Raw genomic sequence first — 15,994 nt, 5'->3', positions numbered from 1 at the left:
GCAGTGCCTTCTGAGCATGGTGCCCAGGGCATGGGCCCAGACTCTGGCTCAGCCTGACATTCCCAGGGCAGGGGACAGAGACGGGAGGAGTTGAGGAAGCTAGTGGGAACTTGGAGCCACATCCAGGCCAGATGAGGTGCTGGAAGGGCAGAGGTTAGGCGCTTCAAGCGTAGGAACCCTTGGACATACCAAATGATGGTTTTAGAAACGTCCATTTGTTACTTCTGGATTTGGGCAGTAGGCCTGCAGATGTACCACTTACCTGATGCAGACCCAGGAGACTTGTCTTAAACCTGCTCTGACCTCTCCTCCCAGGTCCCTAGGTCCCCAGTTCTTTTAATGTTGTGCTGGTGGTGACAGGAGTCTGCTGTGATGGAGCCAGCAATGGGGTTGGGGGCACGAAGGACAGATGCACCGTTTCCCCATTGCCTCTCTCTCCCGCTGCTTTTGTGGATCTGCTGGTCTGCTTCTCATTCTTTGCCTCAACCTCTTGGACCCATTCAATTCCTGTCCAGAAGGCAGGAATACTGTTTCCATTCTTACTTTAGGTTCCTTTCCTTGCTGTGAATTTCTTCCCACTGCTTGGTCTCGGTGGCTTGGCAGGGGCAGTGGGGGCTTTGCAGGGAGGTGGGACGTGCTTTCCTAGCATCCCAATGAGCTGCTAGGACGCTGTTATAGGAGTAAGGTCGTCCCTTCGTATCATCAGGGGATTGGTTCCAGGAGTTTTGTGAATACTGAAATCTGGATGCTCAAGTCCCTCATATAACGTGGAGTAGTATTTGCATGTAACCTACACATGTCCTCTTGTGTACAGTCTATACAGTTTTCATCAACAATGAAATAGCAGTTTTCATCAACAATGGACCATATACACAAGGCTGTGGTCCCATAAGATAATGGGGCATGCATAGAAACCTGACATGGCTCTAGAGAGTGGAGTTGCAGATCAAGTAGGAAGAATGGTTGATATTCAGTAATGGTGCTGGAATGATATTTTTCCACATGACAAAATATACATAAATAAAAATCGAATACCACGTAGGTTTGTGTGAGTGCTTTCTGATCACACAGTGATGAAATTGCATAATGACACATTTCTCAGACCGTATCACAGTCATTCGGTGACACATGACTACTTTAAATCGTCTCTTAGATTACTTGTGATACCTAATACACTGTAAGAGCTAGTTGAAATACATTGTAAGAAATAGTTGTTATACTATATTTTAAATTTGCACTATCCTCTCTTTTTTGGGGGATGGGGGAGCAGGGTATAGATTCTTGCTTTGTTGCCCAGGCTGGAGTGCAGTGGTATGATCTCTGCTGACTGCAACCTCTACCTCCTGGGTTCATGTGATTCTCCTGTGTCAGTCTCCCAGGTCGCTGGGATTACAGGCACATGCCACCACACCTGGCTAGTTGTATTTTTAGTACAGACAGGGTTTTGCCATGTTGGCCAAGCTGGTCTGGAACTCCTGACCTCAAGTCATCCACCTGCCTCAGCCTTCCAGCGTGCTGGGATTACAGACATGAGCCACCATTCCAGGCCTATATTTGCACTATTTTTAATTTTTATTTTTCCAAATATTTTTGATCTGTGGTTGAGTCCATGGATGGAGAGCCCATGGATACAGGGGGCCAAGTATACTATATTTAGGTAGTTTACAAGTGAAATAGGCTTTTGGAGGTTGACATAGAAATCTATAATAACATTATTCCTGTGGGGAAGTGTATTTCCAATTTCAAGCAACTGATTTGTAAGTAAACTTTCAAAACTAAAGTTTGTTGTGGCTATTTTTAGAATTCTGCCACTGGAAGGGTGCTGTGTCCATGAGAACCTGTAAATGAATTGAATCTACTCTAAGCCGGGATGTAGGTCCCCTTCCAGCTCGGAAGGTCTATGAATTGAGTGCACATTCCTCGTTTTTACAGCGTAGGAAATTGAGATCAGAGAGTGCGAAGTTATTTCTGTAAAGCCAAAGGTAAAGTCTTTCCGGGACTCGGGCTTCCTCTTCCAACCTCTTGTACGTCAGAACCTAAGAGTGGCGTTTTCATAACCCAAGGAGTTTGGGCACCTGCACCTGTTTGTGGGTAGCTGGCACATACTGATGGCACATGACTGCCTTGAGTCACAGCAGGTGGTGCTTGGACCTTCCTGTGTGCACAGAATGAAAGGCTATTTGAAGAATAGAGAGTATCCTAGCTTTCTAAAGGTGGCTACAGGGGTATTTGATCAGCATTGTCAGCATACTGTGTCAGTACCTTAAAATGAGATTGATCTGTATATGGGTTAAATTGTCGGAATTCTTTATTTTGTGTGTGTGTGTGTGTGTGTGTTTTGAGGTGGGATCTCCCTCTGTTGCCCAGGCTGGAGTACAGTGGCACAATCATGGCTCATTGTAGCCTCGACCTCCCTGAGCTCAAGCCAGTTCTCCCATCTCAGCCTCCGAAGTAGCTAGGACTACAGGTGCACATCACCACACCCCACTGATTTTTGTATTTTGTTTGTAGAGATGGGGTTTTACCATGTTGCCCAGGCTGGCCTCGAACTCCTGAGATCAAGCGATCCACGTGCCTCGGCCTCCCAAAGTGCTGGGATTACAGGTGTGAGCCACTGCACCTGAGAGGAAGTTTCTTACAGCTTTGCTGCTGTCTTGAATTTCCTTACCTTTAAGAAGAGTTCCTGTACATAGAATAATTATGAAAGTTTTTCAAGACGTTATGAAAATTTTCTACAGTATTGATTGCATAATGTTTGTAAGATTGTTTCCTTATCCACAGAATAGGGATAATGATACCTCCTACTTAATCTTTATGTCAGGATTACTTGATGTGAGAGGAGACAGTCTAGCTCCCGGCACAGGGGATGGCCGTTAGTAATCACTAATTGTATTGGTTTCTATTGTTGTTGTAGTTATTGTCATTATAATGAGGGCTTTCTGGTCTTCCCTGATTGGTGTCACTTACCGGGTCTTCCTGTCCTTTTGGATGCCTCCTCCCTCATTTGGACATACTTCCGATTACTCCAGAGGGATCTGTTTCGTATGCTGAAGCTCTCCCCTTCATGGGTCAAAACATATAGAATTTCTGCTTTGTAAAAAAGATTCCTAAGATTTTGATTTGTTGTATTGCAGGATCTAGTTGTGATTCCTCTCTGCTGCCTTGAGGTCCCACCAGTGATGACTTTATTGTTGACATTTCCCTTTACACCGTTTGTCTTGGACTTTCTTCTCTGCTTAATGAGCTGGGGACACAGGGACATTCCTGGAGCCTATTTACATTTCCTATCACGTGCCTGACTTGCATTTACGTCAAAGGCAATCAGTAATTGCTTAGCTATGAGGACAAAATGAGCCCGAGTTTTCTGTAATAGTTGCCCTTCCTGATTTTCCTGGAATCTTTTTTGTACTCCGTCATTGGTTATTTGAAGAATTCTCAGTCTGGAGTCCCAATCTGAAGACTTGGCCTGTTGGTTAGGTTTCAGTATTACACACTAATTCTAAAGGGGTCTCTATGCAGAGACATCTCCATACCTCTTGTTAGGCCTTTTTGCCCTGGAATGCTGGATGTTAAGGTTAGTAGTGATTCCCTAAAACTTGGGATTAGTCCCTGAGGAAATGATTTAGGAAATGTATTTATAGTATGACTAAGTAGCATTTAGTGGGGTAATCATTTTATCACATGCATTTTTATTTTGGAGATAAGAGTCTCAGGGTGGCCTAGGCTAGAACGCAGTGGCACGATTCTGCTCACTGCAACTTCTGCCTCCTGGGCTCAAGCGATTCTCCCACGTCAGCCTCCCAAGTAGCTGGGATTACAGGTGCCCGCCACCACACCCAGCTAATTTTTTGTATTTTAGTAGAGTTGGGGTTTCACTATGTTGGCCAGTAATTGTTTTATTGAAAAACAGTCTTCTAATTGTTTTTCAGACAATTTGAAAATGGAAGTCATCTGTGACCTTCAACGTTCCCTAAAAGGAATCTTACCTATACTGCTGAATTTCTGCATTACCCATTTCCCTAGTAGTCCGGAAACTCTGGCTTTTCACAGTGACTTTTCCTTTCTCCTCAACCTTCAACATCTCACTTTTCCTTAATATCAGCTGGTGACCTGGCTTCTTACTTCACTGAAGTAAAAACATTGTGGGGCCGGGCACGGTGGCTCAAGCCTGTAATCCCAGCACTTTGGGAGGCCGAGACGGGTGGATCACGAGGTCAGGAGATCGAGACCATCCTGGCTAACACGGTGAAACCCCGTCTCTACTAAAAAATACAAAAAACTAGCCGGGCGAGGTGGGGGGCGCCTGTAGTCCCAGCTACTCAGGAGGCTGAGGCAGGAGAATGGCGAGAACCCGCGAGGCGGAGCTTGCAGTGAGCTGAGATCCAGCCACTCCAGCCTGGGCTATAGAGCGAGACTCGTCTCAAAAACAAAACAAAACAAAACAAACAAACATTGTGAAGACAGTATTTGCATTCAATACTAAATTTACAAACCTATCCACATCTGAACTGATAGACTGATTTCCTTCTAGCTAAAATGTGCATACTCCAGTGCTACACATGCCAAAGGCCTGCCCTTTTTGTGTGCTAGCTCCTGTCCTTCTCACTTACTCAAGGTTGTGGCTCTCATGTTGGTCCATCTGTCCTGGTACCATTAGTTTTTCTTTTCTACTGTATCATCTCATACGGAGATATCTTTCATCTTACAAAATGCACTCTCAGCTGGGCGTGGTGGCTCACACCTGTAATCCCAGCACTTTAGGAAGCCAAGGTGGGAGGATCACTTGAGGTCAGGAGTTCAAGACCAGCCTGGCCAACATGGCAAAACCCCATCTCTACAAAAAATATAAAAAATTAGCCAGGCATGGTGGTGCATGCCTGTAGTCCCAGCTACTCAGGAGACTGAGGTGGGAGGATCACTGGAGCCTGAAAAGTCAAGGTTGCAGTGAGTAGAGATCATAACACTGCATTCCATCCTGGGTGACAGTGAGACTCTGTCTCAGGAGAAAAGAAAAAAGCATTCTCAAACCCACCTCTGTTTGGTTTCTGTTCCATTCTCTCTTCCCTTTTACTGAAATAATTTTCTACACTCCCTCTCCTTTCCTTTCTTGATCCTCTTTAGTTTGACTTTTGTCTCTAGTCCTTTACCAGACTGGTCTTGTCAATGCTACTAATAACTCTTTATTGTCAAACCCAATGGTTGGTTGCTCTCGGTTCTAATGGGACTTGATTTATCAGTAGCGTTGGACATGATGGCTCACTCCTTTCTTCTTGATTTTCTTTCTTTGGTTCTAGTACCGAGCCTCCCAGTTGTCTTCCTGAAAGATCCTTCCAATCCTGTCTGGGTTGATGGTTTCTCTTCCTCTTGCCAATGTCTAAACAGTAGACAGCACTTGCTCAGTTGCTGGGGCTTTTCTTTCCTCCTCTTGCTTAATTTACAGGTGTTCTCACCAAGTTCCATGACTGTTTCTGCAAATGTTTGTTTTTGGTCTTTATTTCTTCCTCTGTTGTTTCTTACATTACACAGCATGTATTACATCTTTTGATATTGCTCCACAAGTTACTGAGGCTGAATTTACTATAATCTTTGAGTCTTTATTCCTTGTTCTTCAGATAGAATGATTTCTGTTGATGTTCAAGTACTGACTTTTCTTGACTGTTTTCTCCATTCTGCTACAAGACAATTCTGTGAATTTTGGATTTCAGATATTCTGGTTTTCAGTTCTATAATTTCCATTGGGTTCTTTTTTATAGTTCCTATTTCCCTGCCACGAATGCCCAGCTTTCCATTTATTTCAAGAGCATTTGCCTTATGGAACATAGCTAAAATAGCTGCTCTAAAGCCTTTGCTTGATAATTCTAACATCTGGGTCATATTGGAGTTGGCATCTGTTGATTGTCTTTTCCGTTGGAAACTGGCGACATTTCTCTAGTTATTTATACCTTAAGTAATTGTGCATTGTCCTGAACATTGTGAATGTTATCTTGTGTAAGCTCTGCGTCACTTTGTAATCTGGGAGTTTTGTTTTGTTTTTTTTTTAAATGAGACAACCACCATCCACTGTGGTTAGGTTCAGGCTGCAAGTAGTTATTTCTCGTTCTCTGTGGGTGGTGGCTCCAGTGTGAGTTGACATTTGTAAAGCCCTGGCTTTCCACTTTGGGTCTGTCTGAACTTGTATCACCAGGGATTACTCTGAGTTTTAGGCCCTGGTGTGAATCTTGGTTCAGTCCTCAGGTCTCTGCGGTATCACTTTGAATGTGTCTTGCCCACCCGGCGAGCAACTTGGATGAAACTGAGACCTTGGGGAGAGTGGGGTGGGGGTTCATATATAGAAATATGGGGCAGGGCATGGTGGCTCATGCTTGTAATCTTAGCCCTTTGGGAGGCAGAGGTGGGTGGATCATGATGTCAGGAGTTCGAGACCAGCCTGGCCAACGTGGTGAAACCTGTCTCTACTAAAAATACAAAAATTAGCTGGCATGGGAGTGTGCACCTGTAATCCCAGCTACTCAGGAGGCTGAGGCAGGAGAATCACTTCAGCCTGGGAGGTGGAGGTTGTATTGAGCCGAGATCGTCACTGCACTCACTCCAGCCTGGGTGACAGAGGAGGCTCCGTCTCGGGGTGGGGGGCAGGGATGGGGGTGAGAAGAATTAGAGGATCTGTCTCTCTAACTCCTCTCTGTGGTTCCACTCATTTTCTGATTCATAAGAATCCCTTTTCCTCTTTGGTTTCTGTAAGATTTATCTGACTGTGGGCCTCTGTGACTGGTGCCCACCCTTGGGGCAAAGCTGTTAGAGAAGTAGGAGCAGGGAAAGTGGGGGAATGAAATTAACCCCTTTGTAGGTGACTTTGCCAACGTTTGACTCATCTCTACTATCTGCCTTTGTTTTGCGTTGTTTTCCTAGTTCTCAGGTAGTTGCTGTTTGTATTTTGAGAATTTCTAGTTGTAATCAGAGGAAGAATGGCTGTCCTGGGCACTTATCATGATAGTTCCATGACTTTAAATACCCTGCTGGCAACTCTCAGATTTATCTCTGTTGCCTGGACCTCTCACCAGACTTGTATTTCTTGCCTGGATTTCTTCCCGGAAGTCAGTATCTTCATCTAGATGTCAATTGGGCATCTCAACTTGGAGTCTAAACTGGATTCTTGACCTCCTCCCTTGGTCTTCCCCTGCTTCAAGATGGGCAATGCCCTCCTTCCATTGCTCAGGCCAGAAACTCTGCATTCATCCAAGACCCCTCTCATTCTCATACCCAAATCCAAGCCATTAGCTAACTGTGATTTTCTTTTTCCAAAATACACTGATAACAAGACAACTTCTTCCTGTTTCCAGGAGATCATTTCTCACATACAGAGCCATGACTGCCTCCTAACTGCCCTCCCTGCTCCCAATTACTTCCCTTCAGTCTATTCTTCACCTCGTGGTAAGTTAGATTGTGTCAAGCTTTATTTCACCCCCCTGCCCTCCACCAATCACTGCTTACCTATTCCACTGCGGATAAAGGCTCGGGCCCTGGAGTGACTTCTCAGATGGCAGGGTCATCTCTCCCTACTGCCCATTCCTGCCTTTTCCCACTGCTCTTCTCCCTCCTCTGGCTGTAACCACCCAGCTCCTGCAGTCACCTTGACCTTTGAATCTGACATTCTTCTGCCTCAGGGTCTTTGTCCTTCTTCCTTCTACCCCCCGATATCTGCAGGGTTATCTGTCACTCATCTTCTGATCTCTGCTCAGATACCACCTCCATTCCTCTTGATCCCCCTCATACTGTGCATTATTCACTGCATTCATCAGATCTCACTTACGAAATTTTTTTTTTTTTTTTTTTTTTTTTTGAGACAGCGTCACACTTTGTGACCCAGGCTGGAGTGCAGTGGCACTATCTTGGCCCACTGCAACCTCCACCTCCCAGGTTCAAACCATTCTCCTGCCTCAGCCTCCTGAGTAGCTGTGACTACAGGTGTCCACCACCACACCTGGCTAATTATTTTTTGTATTTTTAGTGAAGGCATGGTTTTGCCATGTTGGCCAGGCTGGTCTTGAAGTCCTGACCTTAAGTGATCTGCCTGCCTTGGCCTCCCAAAGTGTTGGGATTACAGGCGTGAGCCACTGCCCAACCAGACCTGACTTCTTAGATATCTGTGTGCCTTCTGCCCTTAAGCTCTTAGATGACGAGCTCTCTGCATTTGTCTTTTCCGTAATGTATTTTGGGTGCCTAGAAGAGTGCCTGGAACAGGATAGGAACTCAATAAATATTTATTGATTGATAAATATTTATTGAGTACACCAAAAGACAAACAAGTACTTCTTTGCAAAAAGGAATTTGATGCATTAATTTCTATTTTGTTTTAAACTCTTTCAATAGAATGCTACAGAAATTAGTATGGTAACAAGTGTGCTAAGATGTTGACATCCACATGCCCGTCTTTGGGGTATGGAACATTAGCACATAGTGGAAGCAGACGAATTCATTTCTACCTCTTACATACTGGGACTGGGTTGCTTGGTTCCCAGCAGATCATTTCTCAAGTTAGCTATGGGAATCACAGATGGAAATATACGTGACTTTCACTCTTTTCTCCTGTGGTGCATCTTGAAGACAGACAACAGTGGTGTGTAACAGTGTGGAAGCCAGCTGAGAGCACGTTGTACATAGCAACTTTGGTCTCATTATCCCTGCCATCTTGTGGTCTCATTATCCCTGCCATCTTTGCTTGCTGTGACCAAATCTCATGATCATGAATGACAAAGTAAAGAGCTGTCACACGCATCTGAAGCCCTGAGCATGAGCAAGTTGAAACAATCATTGCTGTTCCTAGAGTCTTCACCTTCTCCACTTTCAGTGCCTTTGAAGCACAGCCAACTTGGTTGAGAAGCTGCAGTAGTTACATAGCACCAGTACTCAAACCTGGAAACCCAGTGAAGGCTCTGAGTCCCATATCCCCTTTGATCCTTGCATTGGAGTCCATTTTTACTGCAGTGGATGAATGGCTGTGTGGGTTCTTCCCAGAAAGGACAATTGTAACCCCAGGGTATGTGTTCTCACTACTGGTGTGTGTAAGAGGACATCTGCCCCTTGTTCTAAGGCTACATTATAAATTAGGAAATCTTTTGAGATGGCTCTTTGATTTCACTTCAAACTCTGAAAAGTGGGCCTTGGAAGGAGGATGTTGAGACTTTTAGAAGCAGTGAGATAGACTGCTTACAACTCAGAGGCTTCCATTGGCTAAACAATGAAACTCTTATCACTCAGTAGCATGAACCCATACTGAACCAGCTGCAAGTGATAAATAACTGATGTATCCTGTTCTTTCTTTCTTTTCTTTTTTTTTTTCCTGGAGGGCAGTATTTTCTTGTTTGCCAACTTTTCTACAAATCATTTTCAGGCTTTTTCCTCTTTACGTGACAGTATAAAAATAAGTTTCTTTTTGATAAGAGCAGCAGCTAAATAATGCTACAGTTGGAATTTAATTAGGAATGTTGGTTTATGAACTGTTAAAAAGATGCTTTTCATTTATGTTTCCAGTATAAGGCATTATATAAGTGTTCATCTATAAATGACTGGAAAGAAGGAAAATAATGCAAGGGTTTTCTGCCATTAAGCATTTACATTAGGTAGTTAATAATATTCTTTAGCTGTCCAGGTTGAATGGTGGTTTCCAGCATCCTAAAGGCATTAAGGGGATTACTTAGCAGTCTTGTTACAGAGATGCTGAATATGTCTGAGATATGACTCACTCCCTGCGGTGAAAGGTAGGAGAGAAACATTGCCAAGCATCTCCCTGGCTGTATGGAAGCCAGAGTGTTTTGTGAATACTCAATTATTTTTTTTCATTTATGAATCTAATGGGTATTGCATGTTCTTCTGTGTTCCCACTGTTGTGTTAGGCGTCTAAGGAAGAGTTCTCCTCTGATGTATAGAGTATTGGATATACAGAGAAGCTGATGGAGAGATGGGAAAGCCGAAGAAGTTCCGTGAGCTTGATGGAAAACATTGCCATGTGTGGGAGGCAGGAACCTTGACAGAGAGGGAGAAAAAGAATCTGAGCACATTGCTTTAAGATATTGATGCCCTATGCAGCTCAAGTATATCATGAGCCTTGACACTATTTGTACCAAATTCTATGTAAATGTACCTCTTGATGTTTCTCTTAAGGAAATGGGAGCATTATTTATAATAGCTTTTTAAAAAAGCATCTAATTGCCCAAATGAGTAGAACAGTTAATTGTGGTTCATATATGGTACATTCATGAGATGGAATTCTCTACAGTCATTAAAAGTTATGTTGCAAAAGAATATATAATGGCTTGGGGATATACTCACTATATAATAAGTGGGAAAAAGTCAATAAAACAGTAGGGTCTCAATTTGGTAAATCTATATTCTCAATTTAGAGCGAGTTGAATCCCCTAAGTTTGTAGCTCCCCCCACCACCCCGGCATTTCCAATCCCTTTTACCCTGCTCTACTCTTTCCTTTGTCCCTACTACCTTTTAACGTACTTGACATTTACTTGTCTATATCAATGATCTTTATCTTTCTCTCCTAATAGAATATAAGTTGCAGGAGGGCAGGGATTTTTGTCTGTTTTGTTCACCGATGTATCCCAGAAGCCTACAACAACATATGGGGTATAGCAGATTCTAATAAGTACTGTACTTGGTGAATAAATGAGTGAAGGAAATGTGGCTGGATTATGACATTGGTGGACATTAACTTTCTAAATTTTACTTCTGGGTTTTCCATATTTTCCATAATAAACATGGATTACTTCTGTAATTAGAGAGAGCTTGAGAACAACATTGTTGCCTGTGAATTTCTCCTGTAGACCTAACTAGTTCATCTGTAGGGAATGGCTGAATAAAGGATTGAAGAGAGCAGACTCAAAGCCTTCCAGTTGCAGGTAGAGAATATTGTTGAGGGCCATCTTAGAACCTTCAGGGTCTGGTATGGGTTCTGTGCCTGGCTGACTGCTGGGTTTTGAGCCTGTCCTTGCCTTTTCTATTTCCCATTCCACCCTGGCTCTTCCCAACACCCTTCAGGCCAGTCTGTTGACTTAACTCTTCATGCCCTCCACTCTGGGCTAATGCTGGTAATAACCATCTCCACGTCTGGCTTCTGTTGTCTCCTTTCTAGGCTGTATTTTTCCTGGTCACCATTTCAAATTCTGTTTTCGTCAGATGCCAGTTTGAGTCTTGACTTCCTTTTAAGGTCTTCTGTGACTACTCTGGCCTTGTCCTCCCTTGAGTCCCCATGGCCCTTGTGGAGTAGGCCAAGCACACAGTGCAGTTCTTGGAGCTGAGCTTCAGGGGAGCCATATTTACAATGGACATTAACCAAAGGGGCCAAAAGCTACTTCTGCTGGAAGCCAAGTAGAATCTGGCTCAATCTATTTTAGGACAGAAACCATAGAAATGCTTTAAGCACATATGCTCTACTTGTCTCATGTGTTATCTTTTTTTCTACAAGCAAATGACAAGCTGCTTGAGAGAAGGTTTCTATTTTCTGGGTTTTTTTTTTTTTTTTTTTTTTTTTGTCTTCAATAGTGCATAAGCATTTCTAGTCTGAAGGTTGATATCACATACTTATTAGTTACTCCTTGGTTTTCTGCATATAAAATAAATTTCATTTCTGACCCTTCAGAGATGGCATAAGAATAATATATAGGGGTAGTGATTTGAGCACCTTATGTATGTATGTAGGCATTATGTATGTATGTACATACATGTAATGACATTTTCTTATTAATATTTAAAAAGCTAATAAAGTTCAGGGTATAACTTGACTGCAATAACCTTCTGCTGTTAAAATGGTACAATTTTTATTCAGGGAATACAGATTGATTTTTAGGAAGCAGGATTTTATGTAACAGATTATTCAATTCCATAAAAACTTACTGAGATTCTACTAGTTATAAGGTACTGCAGTGGGCACTGAAGGAGATTGTGGAGGTCATTTAAGAATAGTCCCTGAACTCTGTGAAGTGGGATTATAAGTGTAAAAACAGTGCCTGAGATGAGTAGGAAAGCCTTATTATAGATTTAAAGAAGGAAGAAGTTCCATGAGATCTGGGGACAGGCAAATGTGCAGGGACTAGGGGACATGGCAGTGAACTACAGAATGAGGAATTTTGGGAGGTAGGAGTAGGTAGACGTGGGATAATTAAAGGATTCCAGGAGGAAATAATAACATCAAAAAGAAATGGGAAAGGAGGCATCTTGTGGGGACAATGAGTTGTTTGTCCACAGGACTACAAGGGATATGCAGATGAGGGGCTGGGAGATGAAACTGAAAGGTAAGTTTGAATAACATCTGGAGGGCCTTCATGCTGCAATAAGCTATTTTCAGCATGCAAATGAATGTGTGCCACAACATGAGAAATGGCTTTTGAATGAAAAGGTTTACAGCTGGGCACAGTGGCTTATGCCTGTAATCCGAGCACTTTGGGAGGCCAAGGCCAGTAGACTATTGGAGGTCAGGAGTTTGAGAACAGCCTGGCCAACATGGTGAAACCCCCATCTCTACTAAAACAAATTAGTCAGGCATGGTGGCAGACACCTGTAATCCCAGCTACTCCTGTGGCTGAAGCAGGAGAATCACTTGAACCTGGGAGGGAGATATTGCAGTGAGCTGAGGTTGTGCCACTGCCCTCCAGCCTGGGTAACAGAGGGAGACTCCATCTCAAAAAAAAAAATAATAATAATAATAAATCCAAACAAAAAAAGAAATGGTTTACAGTTTTTATTTGGTTTGGTAGAGTAACCATATGCTATAAATGTTTGTAGTTTTATGATAGTGTCCTCCATCTCGGAATGAAATTTATTAAGCAAGGGCATGTATTAATTGAAGAGAAAGTTGTTTGCTTCCAGAAACATAGGTGGTAGTGGTTTTTCTCTTCTGTGGTTGCATGTCTGCTGGGTTGGACTAGTGCTTGCATTTGCAAATCTACTCAAATTCCTATTGGGGAAATGGAGGTAAATTTTCAGTGATTAAATTCTCAAAGCCAAATAGCAAATTATCAACACACTTTTGAATGAAATCCACATGCCTAGACTCCAAGAAGTCTGCTGTATCTGAGACCTTTTGTTTTATGCAGAATTTGTTTGAGAGCTCATAAAGATTCATCTGTAACAAGTTGTTTTTCTGTGAAAGCATTTTGGTGAGAAATTAAAACTTTGATCACTGGAAATTCATAGATTATTACAGTATTTCCAAAGGTTTCCTAGTAATTCAAGAAGGGTGTTCCTAATACCAAGTGATTGATCCCATTTTCCCATTTAAAATAAATTGGCAGGCTGGTAGCAGTGGCTCAGGCCTGTAATCCAAGCACTTTGGGAGGCAGAGGCTGGTGGATCACCTGAGGTCAGGAGTTCAAGACCAGCCTGGGCAACATGGTGAAACTCCATCTGCTAATAATCCAGAAATCAGCCAGGCCTGGTGGCGCTCGCCTGTAATGCCAGCAACTTGGGAGGCTGAGGCAGGATAATTGCTTGAACCCAGGAGGTGGAGGTTGCAGTGAGCCAAGATCATGCCACTGCATTCCAACTTGTGCGACAGAGCAAGACTTGGCCTCAAAAGTGAAAATAAAACAGATTGGCAGTTTAGATATATACAGCTAGGAATCTTTGGGTTTGAGTTTACTCATGAAGTAATTGATCAATTATTTAAGAATGCTTTCTTCTTATGTTACTTAAGGATTCAACTTCTTACTAATTTTTTAGTTTTAAAATTCTAAAATTAGAAAAAAAGCAAATTGAAGGCTCTTGTGGAATGTTTACCTATTTTTATATAGTTGCGTGTATGTAACCATGCATGTATGTGCAACACAGAGATGGGGCTATGAGTGGCTAAGGAAGCTGAGGAGTGTCTGTCCCCAACCTGTGTCCCTGAGGTGACTCCAGAGATGAGGGTGCGATTAGAGGAAAGAAATGGTGAGATGCTGTGTGATTTTTACCATTCCGTTTTTGCATTTTTGAACACAATATAGGAAAAATCTCATGAAAACTGTTTTTCATTGTATAGATAACCATGTTTCACATTTGGGAGTCAGTTTTATTTCTCCCTCTGGAAAAGTTAAAGGATGTAATATATGCTGGTCAGGTTTTTATATTCTTACTTTCTAGCTTCTTCTAATATTTGAATCATTAGGGTTTCTCCAGTTCAACTTCACTATGCTCATTTTCACAGGAGTTGTGATCTGTGCTTTAATTATATTTCTTTTTAAAATATTTAGTTGGAGAAAATTCCATGATCGTTCATTGAGTTTAATACTTTTTCATATGCTTTATCAGATTTTTGAATTCTTACCAGTGTGTAGTACCCTTATAATGAAAGTATGTGGATGGTATAATCTTACATTCCATTATCTGTGGCATAAGTTAGTGATTATGATTTTTACCTTCTTGATCGCTAAGCAGCAAATGACCTGAGGAAGAGACGTTAGTCTTTGGGTTTCAAGTACCTTCTCCTTACTGCTGTTTCGTGGTCATGTTGCATTAAGGGTCTTGACTTGTTCATAATTCATCAGCCTTGGTTCAAAGGGGGTAGAACACAACTGACTCTCTCATTGCAGTTCATTGTTCTCTTACCATTGTGAGAAGTCATAGTTAAATCACTTTACTCTTTAAGCACTAAAGTAGAATAGAAATAATGTCTTGATTTTTGTTTCTTGAGATAGCGTCTTGCTTTATTGCTCAGGCTGGAGTACAGTGGTGTGATCTCGGCTCACTTCAGCCTCTACCTCCTGGGCTCAAGCAGTCCCCCCACCTCAGCCTCCTGAATAGCTGGGATGAGGGGCATGTGCCAGAACACCTGGCTAATTTTTGTATTTTTTTGTAGAGATGGGGTTTCACCATGTTTGGCAGGCTGGTCTCAAACTCCAGAGCTCAAGCAATCCATCCACCTCTGCCTCCCAACTTGCTGGAATTACAGGCGTGAGGCTCTGCACCTGGCTAGAATTGTCTTTTGATGCTGTGATTAGATTTCCCTCCCCTCTCCTCCCTTCCCCTCCCCCCTCCCCCTCCCCCTCCCCTCCTCTCCTCTCCCCCTCCCTCCCCTCCCCTCCCCCTACTTCCCCTCCCGTCCCCCACCTCCCCTCCTCTCCCCCCACCTCCCCTCCCCTCCCCCTCCCCCCTACCCTCCCCCTCCCTCCCCTCCCCTCCCCCTCCCTCCCCTCCCCTCCCCCTCCCTTCTCCCCTCCCTCTCCTCCCTCTCTCCTCCCCCTCCCCTCCTCCTTCCCTCCCCTCCCCTCCCCTACCCCTCCCCTCCCCTCCCCTACCCCTCCCCTCCCCTCCCCTGGCACAGTCTCGGTTTGTCAGCCAGGCTGGAGTGCAGTGGCCTAATATTGGCTCACAGTAACCTCTGCCTCCTGGGTTGAAGCTATCCTCCCACCTCACGCTCCTGAGTAGCTGGGATTACAGGCACTCACCACCACACCCGGCTAATTTTTATATTTTTCAGTAGAGACAGGGTTTCATCATGTTGACCAGGCTGGTCTGAACTCCTGACCTCAAGTGATTGGCCTGCCTCAACCTCCAAAAGTGCTGGGATTACAGTTGTGAGCAACCATGCCTGACTCAGAAAATGTTAATAGCTGAATTGGCTGAAGTAGCTAAATAGAATAGGAAGAGGTAGAAGAGATAGGGTTTCCTTCATGGGAACCAGGGCACGTTGTTTGATTTGTCTGGGCTTCTATTCCTCTAGTTATAATGCAAGGACAATAGATGGTTTTAATTTCCCTACAGCACTCACATTTTAAGGTCTGACGGTGAAAGTTGTGGCAAGAACACTATTAGAATACCCTGTTCCTTTTCTAGCATTCAAATCCAGCTTCTGTGGAGCACCCTCCTTTCACCAATGTTTCACAGGAACAAAGGGAAAAATCTTGAAGGCTGCCTGGATTTAAACTAGACAAACAACTTGAAATAACTCCAAAAGGAATAAAAATAACCCAAATCTGGACTGCCATGTGAGAGCTGTGATGAAGAAAGTCT

General features: G+C 43.3%; 1 protein-coding gene across 22 annotated transcripts in view; it reads left to right on the top strand.

Moving 5' to 3' along the window:
- Nucleotides 1-15,994, top strand: part of CSGALNACT1 (chondroitin sulfate N-acetylgalactosaminyltransferase 1) — a 360,001-nt gene that overhangs the window by 77,558 nt on the left and 266,449 nt on the right. The gene's annotated exons all lie outside the window — the stretch shown is intronic.

The sequence above is a fragment of the Macaca fascicularis genome, chromosome 8 (assembly GCF_037993035.2).
Source record: "Macaca fascicularis isolate 582-1 chromosome 8, T2T-MFA8v1.1".
NCBI lineage: Eukaryota > Metazoa > Chordata > Mammalia > Primates > Cercopithecidae > Macaca > Macaca fascicularis.
The sequence above is the reverse complement of the archived record's forward strand: the minus strand, read 5'-3'. Positions and strand labels throughout refer to the sequence as shown.